A 14,652-nucleotide genomic window follows, 5' to 3' on the forward strand; every position below is an offset into this window, starting at 1 on the left:
TTGCAGGCCAGTAAATAAAACTCCTTTTTAATCTTTGACCCTGCTTCTGTGGATTTTCTCACTCTGAACTGACCTCATGTTTCTGCTAAGACTGCAGAGTTCCCCTCTCTGGTTTTTGCCTGCCTGGGCTGATCCCAACTGCAACCCAGAGAGTCTCCAGCATTCAAAGCTGGCTCCATATGACAGATACCCATGTGACCAGGCACCCATGTGGCCAGGAAGCTTTGAACTGAAACATAACCAGCAATCCTTTCCCAGGTCAGGCTGGGTAAGGTTTCCAAAGCTATGTACCACAAAGAGAGTGTCCCACGAAGAAGGATCTGGGGGAGGAGTTGCCAGAAAGGGTGAAGGGTCAGTGTGACACACAAGTCTCAGCTTCAGAGGATCTGAAGTGTGTGTGCCTTCCTTCCTGAGTCTGTAGGTTTCAGCTGCGTGTGATGGAACCAGGCAGGGATCCCGTCAACTTTCATCATGGGGATGGTCAGGATGATGGTGTAGGATTCCTTCCCAGTGGGAGTGAGGCCATCTTTAAGGAGCTTCTTAACCACAGTGGAATCTCTAGATTGGAAGGGATGGACGGGATGCGAACTGGGCCATGGCACTGTCTCCCAGACCTATTCATGCTCCTGTAAATTCTACAGAAACTTAAGAAAAGAAACACGATTAAGTTAACCTAAGGCAGGGGCTGACTTCAGTGAAATCTATCTCCCAATGCTCCCTGGAGAGCTTCCTTGGGCCCTTACTCCCACACGTGGCTTTTTACCCTGTTTTGTGTTGACCTGAGCACAGGCAGAGCACCTGGAAGTTGCCTGGAGTACCTGGTTGTGCAAGGTTCTGCCCAGAGCTTTGCATAAGGAACTCTTACTGTCTGGCAAGATTCAGCGCCCTGCAGAGTTTTGTTCTCCACCCAATGTCTTGGCTAGATGTTGTTTTTCCTTGGAGAACGCTGGCTTGGATAGCAGGTTGGGGTTGGGAACAGTCAATAAAACGTTTAGGGGGCCCCACTGGTTTTAAGGCAGCGTCTCTGGCAGTGGCTGGTGGCTGTGTGATTGATTTTCTTTTACTACTACAGTGTCCATCCCCTTTCTGATGCCATGGGCAATGTACCAGGGCAACAACTTTTAGTGACCAGATTTCCTCCAATGAGGCTAGGATTTCCAGGACTGACATAGAAGGCTTGGGCCTGTCACCATCTCTCATAAATGAAGTCTCTTTACTCAAAGGGGTCTGTACTTGTCACCACTGTGTTCCCATGTTTATTTTTCCTAAATGATCCTTCCTCATTTTTCCAAAAACAAAAAATGACTTCGGTCCTTCTATCTTAAGGGAAGGTGAGGGGTGAAGATCCATCTTCTGTAACTGCTTCGAGCTGTGTATGGGGCTCTGACCCTGCCTAGCCACAGACCTGAAGTCTTGTCCTATCTTACCAATGGGTGACATGATAAATCAGCTATCGGATTGCTAGGATCAGATGTCATCAGGAGCATTTATTTTTACTCCAAGCTGGAAGGGGAGCCATATAATTAGGGAAACACAGAAACAGTATAAGGAACAACAAATATCCCCCTACATATTAATACTAAATGGTTAAAAATAGGTCAGGAGATCATTAAAGCTAAGAACAGTGTTATATACAACATTTAACTTTTTACAACTGCACTGGTTTCTTCTTGGGCTGCAGTAAGGATGTCTAAAGGTGTCCTATTTGAAGGACAGCTTGTCTCATCACTTTTTGCCTCTGAATTTAACAAAGAGATCCCATTGGCAGCATCCTCGAAGGCTTGCTGGGTATATGGAATGGAGACGGAGGCCAGGTGATCATACTGTGGGAAAATAGACCCAGTCCACCTATGTCATAATGCTGGTAGATTTGCAGGCTTTGTTAAAGTTGAGACTCATCTCAAATATGAGTTACAGTTGTTGAGGTACTGAGAAGGACAGCGTAAGTTCCCTTCCATCTAGGTAAAAGTTGGTCTGAAGGAGTGGAAAAGCCAGTTTTATATAGCAGGCCAGTATAACTTGTTTAGCACTGCAGTTTGTAAAAGCATTTTCCTGATGTTTGGTGAATCTCACAATGCATAACACAGTGCATTAATAGCTGTAAAGGTTTCCAGATAGCTTTTAATAGGGACATGATCTCAGGTCCTTGCCCTATTGGGAAATTATCATTAGCCAACAAATCGCCTTTATAAAAATGTCTGCATTTGCCAAGTGCCAGTGGCTCATGCCTGTAATCCTAGCTACACAGGAGGCTGAGATCTGAGGATCGTGGTTGGAAGACAGCCAACGCAGGAAAGTCTGTGAGACTCTTACCTACGATTAACTGCCAGGAAGCCAGAAGTGGCACTGTGGCTCAAGCGGTAGAGTGCTAGTCTTGAGCACCAAGAACTTCAGGGACAGTGCCCAGGCCCAGAGTTCAAGCCCCAGAACCAACAACAAAAGTCTGCATGGGCATGTAATACCAGTAAAAATTACTAGAATTTGTACAGATATTCATTAAGACCTTTTTACATGAGTAGTGTTTTGACCTACTAACACCCCAGCCTTACCCTCTTTCCCTAGTGTGTGGAGCTAAACCTGTGTTCTACAGAAGCAAAGCAAACTATCTAGGGGAACAACCAGGGGGCAATCAAGGGCCAGTTACAGGGGCAAAACTTTTCTGGAGCTAAACAACATGACACATCTGCAGTTCAAAGAATGACCTATTTCAACTCTAGGGTTTTTACAGCTAAGTGAAAAGTCCTCATATCTATTTTTTAATATTTTTTTATTGTGAGAATACTGTACAGAGGAGGGATTGCAGTTATATGAGCAACTATCATCTATTAAGATACCAGTGTGGTGGTGAGGACAAGACAATGTTACTTAGACCCAGAATCCCTATTTCAAAACCACATGGGAGGCCTTAGTTGGGAGGATCAGGTTCCAGACTAGCCATGGTTGAAAAGTCTGCAAGAATCCATCTGAACAGAGGGAAGCTGGACATGTCTGTCAGCCCAGCAACTAAAAGAAGCCGAAAACCGTTATCTCAGTCCAGCCAATACTCAGGCAAGAAGTTAGATCCTATTAAAAAACAACCAGTGAACATAAACTATAACAAAATGAATGGCAACTATGTTGTATGTAAGTGAGGTCAAGGGGAAGGGAAGACAAAGAAAGAGAAAAAGAGTGGGTCAATAAGTTATAATATCTGGTGTGTTGCAGGCTGTTGGTGACTCATGCCTGTAATCCTAGATATTCAGGAGGCTGAGATCTAAGGATCAAGATTTGATGCCAGCCCAGGCAAGAAAGTCCATGAGACTCTTACCTTCAATTGCTTACCCAAAATGTTTAGCCAGAAATGGAGCTGTGACTCAAGTAGTAGAGCTCTAGCCTTGAGCAAAAAAGCTAAACAACAGCCCAAGGCCCCGAATTCAAGCCTCAGAATTGGCACCTCCCTTCCTACACTCCCCGCAAAGATTCAATGTGCCTCTATGAAAATGGAGCCAGATAATTTGAAAGAATGAATGAGATTGGGGCAGATGGAGGAGGGGAAATAATGTTTTTTTTTGTTGTTGTTGTTGTTTTATTTTTGGTCAGTCATGGGTTTTGAACTCTGGGCCTGGGCACTGTCCCTCAGTTCTTCAGCTCAAGGTTAGCACTCTACTACTTGAGCCATAGTGCCACTTCCGGCTTTTTCTGCTTATGTGGTGCTAAGGAATCGAACCCAGGGCCTCATGCATGCAAGGCAAGCACTCTACGACTGAGCCACCTTCCCAGCCCCTACGGAGGGGAAATAATGGAAGGGGTGATGTTACTCAAGATGCATTTTATTCATAAACTGACATGTTGAAAGGAAACTCCTTAAAGAGAACTTTCGAGCAAAAATTATTACAAAAAATTACAAAAAGCTACAACTTTTTGTAATAATAATAATAAATAACCAGGGCTGAGGAATGACTCAGTGATACAGCACTAAATGAGTCTGTGAGTTCAAACCCCAGTACCAGCACCAGAAAATAAAATGGACTTCTGTAGAAAAAGAACTAAGCAACCCAAAGACAGCAATGGGAAGGGAGGAATGAAGGAAAGAGGGAACAGCCTATACTAAGCAAAAGGAAAGAAATGTAAACATCACCTGATGTGGAAGAAATAATTGTATTGTCAAAGCTCATAGAATTCACAAATGTTATAGACCATGATAATGACAATTTGCCTTGTGAAGGTTAAAATGTGTTTGTGACTTTAACTAAGTCTCACCATTCCACAAACTGTGGAATATGTGAAATTTATGTACTCACCTAATCTCAATTAAAAAAAAAGAAAAGTGAGAGAAGGGTTGGGTTAGGATGGGTGACAATGTTGTCAGACACCTTGTATTCATACACTGTTTTGTAGAAAGGGAACTTCTTTGTACAACTACTTAAAGATAATAATAATAAAAAATGTAAAAAAAATGGACTTCTGTGTCTGCTGTCACATTGGGCCAGCTTACTTTTAACGTGGACTCAAACTTGAGTACTTCAACAGCAGACAGGTGTTCCGAAGTGATCCACATGCAGACAAACTCTCCTCTGCATCCTGTAGTTTTGAGCAGCCTTTTGTTGTTACTATTTAAGCTGAATATCTTTCAAGAACCTTGAATTTAGTGACCGCTGCAGTGCAACCCCGGTCTCCCAATTGATGTGACTTAGACAGGAAAACATACATTTCTCAGGCATTTCCCATGGATGCTAAGGTTGGCAGGTCCTCGTTTAAGAGTTCTTAATTCCAGTTCCTGGGCAGAAAAACAAAACCAGATGTTATCAACCTTATTGGTAGCTGGAGAATTTTGTTAGCTCAACCTATGGCTCTAATTATTTACCAAATCTCTCAAAATAGGTTTCCACAATATAGATGGACTATGAATAAGAAATAAAACCTCTTCTGCAAAATGTAACAGTTTTCTTGTCATGACGTTCATAAAAGAATGTAAACTACATCGCCTGTTCTCTTCTCTCTCTATGAAATCTTGTTTCTTTTTTTTTTCTCCTCCTACTTGCATGTGACCAGTCAACCTTCGGACAGATATTTAGTAAGTGTCCCATCTGTTTGCCTCATAATCTGTGGCCAGAAGAAACAATCTGTGTCTGCTGGGACAAAAGGAAGGTTATGGATCACAACTACCAGCGTGTGGCCCTCAATGATGGGCATTTCATGCCTGTCCTGGGATTTGGCACAGTTGTACCTGAGAAGGTAACAGTATTGCTTTTTTGTGTAAGAAAATAAGTGGAGGATATGAGTAGAAGCTGACCTGAATTGCAAGTCTGTGTTCCTGGGTGATTTGCAGGACACACTTTCCAGTCTGTGTCTCCAGGCTTAAAGAAGAAAGTCACAGATTGCTATGCACTGTGGTGTGGCCGTAGGACACTCACTGAATGTTTTGGGCTCTCTCTTCTCCTTTAGCTCCCAGTCTGTTTCATTGCCTGGTGTCAGAGATGCTACTTAGCAGTCAAGAGCGTTGCTTGTCTTCTCTTGGTAGAATTGGGTGGCAATGGGATTGGTTCCTTGGTTTATTTCTGTAATTTAAGAACTCTTTGATCTTTAGGCATGAGGCAGATAAATCTCAGTGTCAGAAAGCATTGGAGAAGTGATGAGTGGGGGAAAAAAATAACAACAGACTACTGTGTTCAGCTCAGAGCGACAGAAATGGCTGGTCCTGGGCTAAATGAGATCTTCTATTCATGGTTCTTACTTCTGGTAACTTTCCATGACAGGAAAGTATAAGATTATTATTTGGGAGAGGTAAACTGCAATAGAATTTAGAAGCAAGTCTGAATTCTGGATCTGGGTTCATAAACATTGACTATGAATCAAAATGACAGAGGTGGGTTTCTGTATCCACTGGGTGAGGTCTCTAAATATCAGCAAGTGAATGTTTCAATAGACTGGAAAATATTTTCATTCCAGTAGTGTCCTTAGATTGCTCATTATGCAATAAGGGCTAATTAAAACTTCAGTGAGTCTCATTTTTCTCATACAGAAGACACAGAAAGAATATCCATTGAGGCATTTTGAAGATCTCTTGTAGGTGTTTTTTACTTCATTTTGCAAACTGGCACAAAGGGAGGCATGGAAGGATCAAGGACACACTGCATCTGTAGCCATTACAATCACAATCTTTCCTAAAGTAGGTGGGTTTTATTATTCTGAAAGAGTACCTACTTCACAAAGCCTTTTCAGGATGAACTCATAGATCCTTTTCAGGATTGTGTTTGATTTCTTACGTAAACATTTTTTTGAAGATAGTAAGCTTTATAAAAAAATTATACTTTTCTTCCAGACCACTATAATAAAACAACTATTGCAACAAAGTGAATCATTTGAGTATTTGGTTTTCAATACCTTTAAAAGGTGGTGTGTTTATGTCAGAACCAGTGACTCATGACTTGTAATCCTAGCTGTGTAGGAGGCTGAGATCTGAGGATCTTGGTTCAAAGCTACCTAGGGCAGGAAAGTCTGTGAGAATATTATCTCTAACTAAGCAAAGTTGGAAGTGGAACCATGGCTCAAGAGGCAGAGCACTAATCTTGAACAAAAAAGCTCAGGGACAGCACTCTGAGTTCAAGCCCCAGAACCAGCACACACACACACACTCTCTCTGTTTTGCACACACACTTTGTATTTATAATGCTACAGAATAGTAAGGATGCATACCATTTTTTCCTCCTCACCCCTTTTATCTAGCCTTAGCTGCTCCCAACCTCCCCTCATCTCTCTCCTTCCTTCCCTTCCCTTTTCCTCCCTTCCTTCCTCTGTCTCTTCCTGTCTGTCTCTCTTTTACTCTGTCTCTCTGTGTATGTGTGTGTTCATGCATCAGAGTGTTAAGTTGCACATCTTAGGCATTTTTAACTTATAGAAAATAATACCATGTCTATTATACATAAATGAAACACAATAAAAATGAGGTATGCCTATATCCCTGTGGTATATTTATATACTCCTTGCAAATCAGTAAGAGTGGTTTTATAAAAGAGTTGTTTTTAATAGTGGTTATGGTAATTTAATAGTAAGAGTTAATTTAACAGCACTGATTATATCTAGAAGACTTAGTTTAAGGAATGTGCTCATTTTCAAGTTGATACCTTCCGGAAACTGAGTATTTTGTTTCTTACCACATCCTGACTGATAAAGAAGATAACAGTATCTTAACTATTCTCCAAATATTAGGGTTTATGTAGATCTGATTTTCTTGGTAGACTGTAATTTTTTGTGTGTGGTATTGGAAAACATGTATTAAATCAGCCACTCAGGTGAAACTAGAAATGTAGTCTCTAAACAGCTTCTGTTGTAGATGGTCATTTTTATTTCTTCCTCAGAAATTGATTGTTATGGGGTTTATAGCACTGAATTGAATGGGACAGCAGAAGGGTCATTATATGTTGTACTGGATTTCCTCTATAGTAGATTTCCTCTGTGCACCCCCTCCCCCAGGATCCCTGTTTTCTGCAATGATTTTACTTTGTATCCTCTCTATATAAATGACAATCATGGCTATAACTGTACAATTAATCTGGTGAGTCTTTCCAGAAAATACACGGGTGATATCCAATACCAGTGATAAACTAAAAGATAGATCAGGACTGCAAGTGCTCATGGGATGTCCGTGAACTAACCCAAGACATAAGAAAAAATTCTTGTCTATCTTGAAATATCTCTCACCACATAGTTACCCAAATACTACTTTTGGTTATTTTTCTAGGTTCCTATGAGTGAAGCCCTGAAAGCCACAAAACTTGCTATAGATGCTGGGTTTCGTCATATTGACTCTGCTTATTTGTATCAAGTAGAAGAGGAGGTAGGATTAGCCATTAGAAGTAAGATTGCAGATGGCACTGTGAAGAGAGAGGATATATTCTATACTACAAAGGTATTGTTTACATGATATACTATTGCATATTTATTATTATATTTATATTATTATGTTGCACTATATTATATATTATTATACTTCACTTATATATTATATTTATTATATTCTAATTATTTATTTGTTATATTTTACTTATTGTTATTGTATAGAAATAAAAATTGATGCATTGTATTCTTAAACTTTGTTGAGTGGCAACTCCTTTGTACAACTATTTAGAGATAATAAAAATAGCAACTCCTTTCACAATTACTTAAATAAATAAACATGAAAAGAAATGGCACTATGCAATTGGACGAATAGCTGCTCAGTAAATTATAACTAGTACACTTTTGTTGCACACATTTGTATATTAAAATTATGGTCAGCTGGGTGCCAGTGGCTCACGCCTGTAATCCTAGTTACTCAGGAGGCTGAGATCTGAGGATCACAGTTCAAAGCCAGCCCAGGTGGAAAAGTCCATGAGACTCTGATCTCCAATAAACCAGTAGAAAACCAGAAGTGGCGCTATGGTTCCAGGTAGAGCACTTGCCTTGAGCTGAAGAGCTCAGGGACAGAGCCCAGGCCCAGAGTTCAAGCCCCACGACCGACAAAAAAAAAAAGGCGGGGGTGGGGGTGGGGAGTGTAGCTGAAGAAGAGATGGGAGGGAAGGGATGGTAGGGGAAAACAAAGGAGGAGGCAACAATGCTTGATAAGAAATGTACTGATTACCTTGCTCATGTAACTGTAACCCCTCCTCTGTACAATATTTTCACAATAAACACACACACACACACACACACACACACACACATATATATATATATATATATAAACTATGGTCAAATATTAATAAAGATGATGTCATTGTTAAAAGTGTCTACATTTCTGACTTCAATGTGAAATTACTGTTCTGAATTTCAGATTGAATAAAGTATCATGAGTGATAAAATCAGACATAACTGGTCAGGTTATGGCTTTTCTTATCTCCTTGATCATTTTCTAAAATCTCTTATTCTGAGTTTTAATTTTTACATTGTCAATAAGAGAGAGTAATATAAGAGAGGTCTTTGTATATAGAATGATATAGCAAAAGTTATTTCAATATTGTTTCGGACATATTAACATATTCTAAAGTTTTTCTCTTTAACTTTAAATTAAGTATCCAAAAGGGATACTAATTTTGCTCATTTAGTTGAATGGATTAGAGATTTGGACAAAGCTTGTGTACTCTATAAATTCAGCCAAACATAGTTCAGATAATGAGAATTATTAAAAATAAATAAAATTTTAAAAAAAGAATTATTACTTTAAAATTTTTTCTCTTAAGTAACTTCATTTTGAGTTCAATAAATGGACTGGCAAAACCCAAACGTAGTAAAATTTGTATGTATGAGACAGATTCTCATACAAAGAAGAAAGTGGATTGCTGCTGTGGTTTCCAGTGATCTATCCAGTAGAAAATGTTTCTGTATTGATTGAGTCAAACTAACAGAATTGGTTAAATATTAATGTTGCACATTGTGTTGTTAACCTTTGTAGCTGTGGCCTACTTTCAGTCGTCCGGAGTTGGTCCGATCGTCCTTGGAACTGTCATTAAAAAAGCTTCAATTGGACTATGTTGACCTTTTTATCATCCACTTCCCAATGCCTTTGCAGGTAAACGGTTTGTGTGCTCAAAATGATTTCCTAAGTGATGTCAACACATTCCTCAGTTCCTTGGATGGCTGAATTCCTACTTTCTCCAGTGGATCCATAAACCATTATGCTGAAGGAAATTCTATATAGTAATTCTTGATTTCCTTTCATTGAGTGATTTTCTAAATGACTCATTTTTGTTTTATTTCTTGTTTCTTTACTCTAAGAGAAAAGAGTTTAACAACATCAAACTTTCGGCCTCAGGAACTTGAAAATATACAATAGCCACAGTCTTCATATTCACTCTTTCCTTAGCCTTTCAGTAATGATCACAGGCATAGGTTCTCGAGTCTGTGGAGATCAATAAAACTACCATATACAGCCCAGCACCAGTGGCTCATGCCTGTAACCCAAGCTACTCAGGAGGCAGACGTCTGAGGATCACAGTTCGAAGCTAGTCCAGGCAAGAGGGTCCATAAGATTCTTATTTCTAATAAACTATGCAGAAAAAGCTGGAAGTGGTACTGTGGCTCAAGTGGCAGAGAGCTAGCCTTGAGCACAAAGCCCCGAATTCAAGCCCCAGGATCAGTCAAACAAAACAAAACAAAACAAAACTACCGTAGGTATGCTGACTCCATCATCTCTTGTAATGGGGTTCTTAGATGTCACTTAGCCATGAACTATATTATGTAGAATATTTGATGTAAAGTTATGGAAAACTACATTGTCAGCTTGTGTGATAAGGTTATTGAATTACATAAGAAATCTAAGCTATGGTTAGATTGAAAGATGAGGTACTGTCATCCTTAGAAATGGGTTTCTCTGCCCTTCAGTGCTGCATTCCAACAGATTTATGCATTCTTGTCTCATCATTTGCTATTGGTAGAAAACATGACCTTGGTTAGTAAAACAAAAATCACTCTGAGTTTCCAGCATCTCCTTTATTGGTGAAGAAATGTGGACTGGACCTGTTTGATTCATACATGTATCTGTGGACCCTCATATGTCCAAGGGGAAAAAGAACTGGTTTGGCTTAGGTCGTGAGCATAATCCATTCTTTTTTTTTTTTTGGGTCTGGTTGTGGGGCCTGAACTCTGGGCCTGGGCACTGTCCCTCAGCTCTTCAGCTCAAGGCTAGCGCTCTACCACTTGAGCCATAGCGCCACTTCCAGCTTTTTTCTTTTTGCTTATGTGGTGCTGAGGAACCGAACCCAGGGCCTCATGCATGCAAGGTAAGTACTCTACCACTGAGCCACCTTCCCAGCCCCATAATCCATTCTTGCTGGATGTCAAGGCCATGTAATTATTGTCTTTACCAACAAGAGAGGAATTTCCCCCCCCCCCCTCCCCCCAGGAAAATATAGGGACTGACAAAAGTAACATAAGTTAAATTAGATGTCGTTGGAAAATCATGTCGTTGGAAAATCATGTCATTGGAAACCAATATTAAACATATAAAAGAGTAAATCTTATCTATGAAGGCTATTTCTACTATTTCAAATAGAAAACATTCTGCAAATATAAATATCTAGGAGTTATTTACCTATTCCAGGAGTGTTTAATGGCCCAGTCTGAAATTACTTGGCCATGTGACTAATCGTAGCAATATGTTTGATGAAATCTCTAAAACAAACACCTCTGTTCCAGCCTGGAGACCAAATTGTGCCACGTGATGAAAATGGAAAACTATTATTTGAAACTGTGGATCTCTGTGACACATGGGAGGTGAGTCCTTGGAGAGCTTTGGGAAAGGAATTTGGCTCTGATTTCACCTATGAGCATGGGATTTTTTTTCAGAGCTGGATCTAGAAAATTGTACCCCTCAAGGGGTGTTTTGGTGGAGTGGTAGAAAGAACTCATTACTGGAGACTCTCCTGCTTTCTAAATAGAACACCAAGAATTCTTTCTTATAGTCACTATCTCCTTCGATTATTTTCTTGACAATTTCTCCTCTTTTAGATAATCTACATCAATTGCTTCCTTTGAGCACTTCTTGGAATATACATTGATTTGAAGATAGCTGTACAAGCAATTCTTCGATTTTCTTTCTGCAGGCCATGGAGAAGTGTAAGGACGCGGGGTTGGCCAAGTCCATCGGGGTGTCCAACTTTAACCGCAGGCAGCTGGAGAGGATCCTGAACAAACCAGGGCTCAAGTACAAGCCTGTCTGCAACCAGGTGAGTACCCTTCACCTCATCTCCTTATGTTCTTCCTTCCTTCCTTTCTTTCCACACTGCTGCCATGGGTCTAAGACCAGCACACACATATAAAAATAGATGACTACTTTAAGATTTCACTTTAAATTTCACAGCACAGTTTCTTTTAATTTAATGTATTGGATTTTGACATTTGCCTTTCATATTAATAGGAAGACTTCATATAATCAGATAACTTTTTGTCTTGTCCATCTCCAGGTAGAATGCCATCCTTACCTTAACCAGAGCAAAATGCTGGATTTCTGCAAGTCAAAAGACATTGCTCTGGTTGCCTATTGCTGCCTGGGAACATCTCGAGATTCACGATGGTAATAAAGACAATAGGGAGTTCATAGAACCTGCCCTTGTTCATGGAGCATTTTCAGTCCTGCAATACTCAAGGTTTCTGAACTTGGTTAGGGAGAGAGGAGAATTTACATGTCTGGTCTGGGGAGAACAGCTGAGGGTCTAGCATGGACTCCATAGTCTGTTTTGGCAAGTCCTTTGAACCATAGGCATACACTACTTCTGGAATCCAGCACTCGTGTCTCTCCTTCCAGGGTGGATGAGAGCGCCCCATTTCTCTTGGATGATCCAGTTCTTGGTGCCATTGCAAAAAAGCACAAGCGAACTCCAGCACTGGTTGCTCTTCGCTACCAGCTACAACGTGGGATTGTGGCCCTAGCCAAGAGTTTCAACGAAAAGCGAATCAGAGAGAACATGCAGGTGATGAGGAATGGGCAGGCATCATGGATTCTGTGTAATAACTGGAACATTTGTGCTTCATTGTGAGATCTCAGGACACGTGTGCTGAACTGACTGCTTTGTTACTGCTGACACATGTGTGGTACAAGGTCGTTTTCTTTTTTTTAACCGTGCTTTCTTTCTACCAGAGTGACAGGAAAGACAACAGGGTTGGATAGAATCAGGACAGGACAGAAAATAGAGATTTTGATGTGAGCATAATTCAGCAATATTCTCTGTAACCCTATGCAACTAACAATTTATTTTTTTTTTATGAAATTGGAGAATTGGATTTTATAGTTTTATTTTTAATTTCCCCGAATACACTTATTATTTCATATTCATAAACTTACTTTCATGTACTCATTCAAGTCTATGCCCAATTATACAGGTTCAACTGTCTTATTGTTAAATATGAGACAATTATTAAACCATTTTAGGTAGCTATCTAGAAAACCACACCTACCGCTTGCTTGCTTAAGGCAGTAACATAGTGGTTTAACTGAAAAATTATTTGTGAGTCAGTTGCTGGTGGCTCACACCTGTAATCCTAGCCACTCAGGAGGCTGAGACCTGGAGGATTATAGTTTTTTTTCATTTTAATTTTTATTGGATATCTGCAACAACAAGGAGACATTTTGTACAGGCTCAAGAGCTGGAGAATTGTGACACGTACTCTCTTTCCATCTCCAGTTTAGACAAGGATGCAAATTGGTGTCCATATTAGAGAATCACATTACGAAAACCATTTATTCTTCCCCTTCCCCTTCCCTTTCTCCCTCTCCTTTTTCTCTTCTATTTCTTTCTTCTCATTCTCCTCCTCTTCCCTCTCTTCATTTCACTCTTTTTCTTCTCTTTCCCCTTCCTTCCTTCCTTCCTTCCTTCCTTCCTTCCTTCCTTCCTTCCTTCCTTCCTTCCTTCCCTTCCTTCCTCCTCCTCCTTTTCCTCCTCTTCCTTCTCCTCCTCTTTCTCCTCTTTCTTTTCTTTTCTTTTTTTTATAGTTTGAAGCCTGTCTATGCAGAAACATCCATGAGACTCCAACTCCAAAATAAGTGGTAAAATCAGGGCTAGAGGAGTGGCTCAAGTGGTAGAGTGCTGCTCAGAAAGTAAGCTGGGTAAATGTGAGGCCTGAGTTTAAACCCTACCATCTCCATTCTGTTACTCATGAAAGTTATGAGTAACAATGAGTATATGCATTTATTTGAATATTTCTTTTATTCTGGCGTGGACTCGCACTTATCTGCAGTCCACGCTCTCATGAATCTGCAAGAAAATGAAGCCATCAGTTTCAGGTTGCTAACTGGATAATGCCAATAGTAGAACAACCAGTGGAAGACCAAATGAGGTCTCTTCCATGTATCTATATCTCCATCTCCATCTATATCTATCAGTCTGTCTGTCTGTGTCTCTGTCCGTCTATTCTTCAGCCAACTAGTCCAGGCTTCATCTCATTTCATGGCTTATTCCCACTACATGGACTTACATAATCTTCCTCTATTTAAGCTCCAGATTTGTACAGCATTGATTCTGACAAATTATATTTGAGAAAAATGCAAGTTATAGGCCAGACTAGAGTTTGGGGATAATAGAGACCACTACTTAAAAGAATAAGGGGTCATGTGCTGGTGGCTCATGCCTGTAATCCTGGCCATTCAGGAGTCTGAGATCTGAGAATTGTTGTTCAAAGCTAGCCTGGGCAGGAAAATCAGTGAGACTCTCATCACCAATTAACCACCAGAGAACCAGAAGTAGTGTTATGGCTCAAAGTGGTAGAGCGCTAGCCTCGAGCAAAAGGAGCTCAAGGACAGCATCCAAACCCCAAGTTCAAGCCCCAGTTCAAAAAGAGAGGATATGGATAATGGATATAGGCAATTGTGAAATATTGGGGAATATATTTTATCTAGTCAACTATAGTTGTCTATTCTCAACACAAATTTTTAAAAAGGCTCACATCTGGTTAGGGTAGGCTTGTATGAACAAATTTCAACTAAGTGTAATGAAATTCTTCATACCTTTCTTTATGAGTACTTCACAAATCATGTCTTGGAAGCATACACTAGTTATACTAGTTTACTCTTTGACTGTGCACAAGTGTTATGGTGTTTTCTTCTAATTTAGTTGGAAGTGTTTTGGGGGGGGGGCAATTCTATGTGCAATTTTGTCAATTACATATGTAATTCTGCCAGGATATATAAATATCACACTCACA

General features: G+C 40.1%; 1 pseudogene; it reads left to right on the plus strand.

Annotated features, from left to right (window-relative positions):
* The first annotated feature begins 5,009 nt into the window (after nucleotides 1-5,009).
* LOC122113023 overlaps nucleotides 5,010-14,652 on the plus strand; it is a 174,258-nt pseudogene continuing 164,615 nt past the window's right edge.

This window comes from Dipodomys spectabilis, unplaced genomic scaffold (assembly GCF_019054845.1).
Source record: "Dipodomys spectabilis isolate Male_0828 unplaced genomic scaffold, ASM1905484v1 ptg000096l, whole genome shotgun sequence".
Lineage (NCBI taxonomy): Eukaryota > Metazoa > Chordata > Mammalia > Rodentia > Heteromyidae > Dipodomys > Dipodomys spectabilis.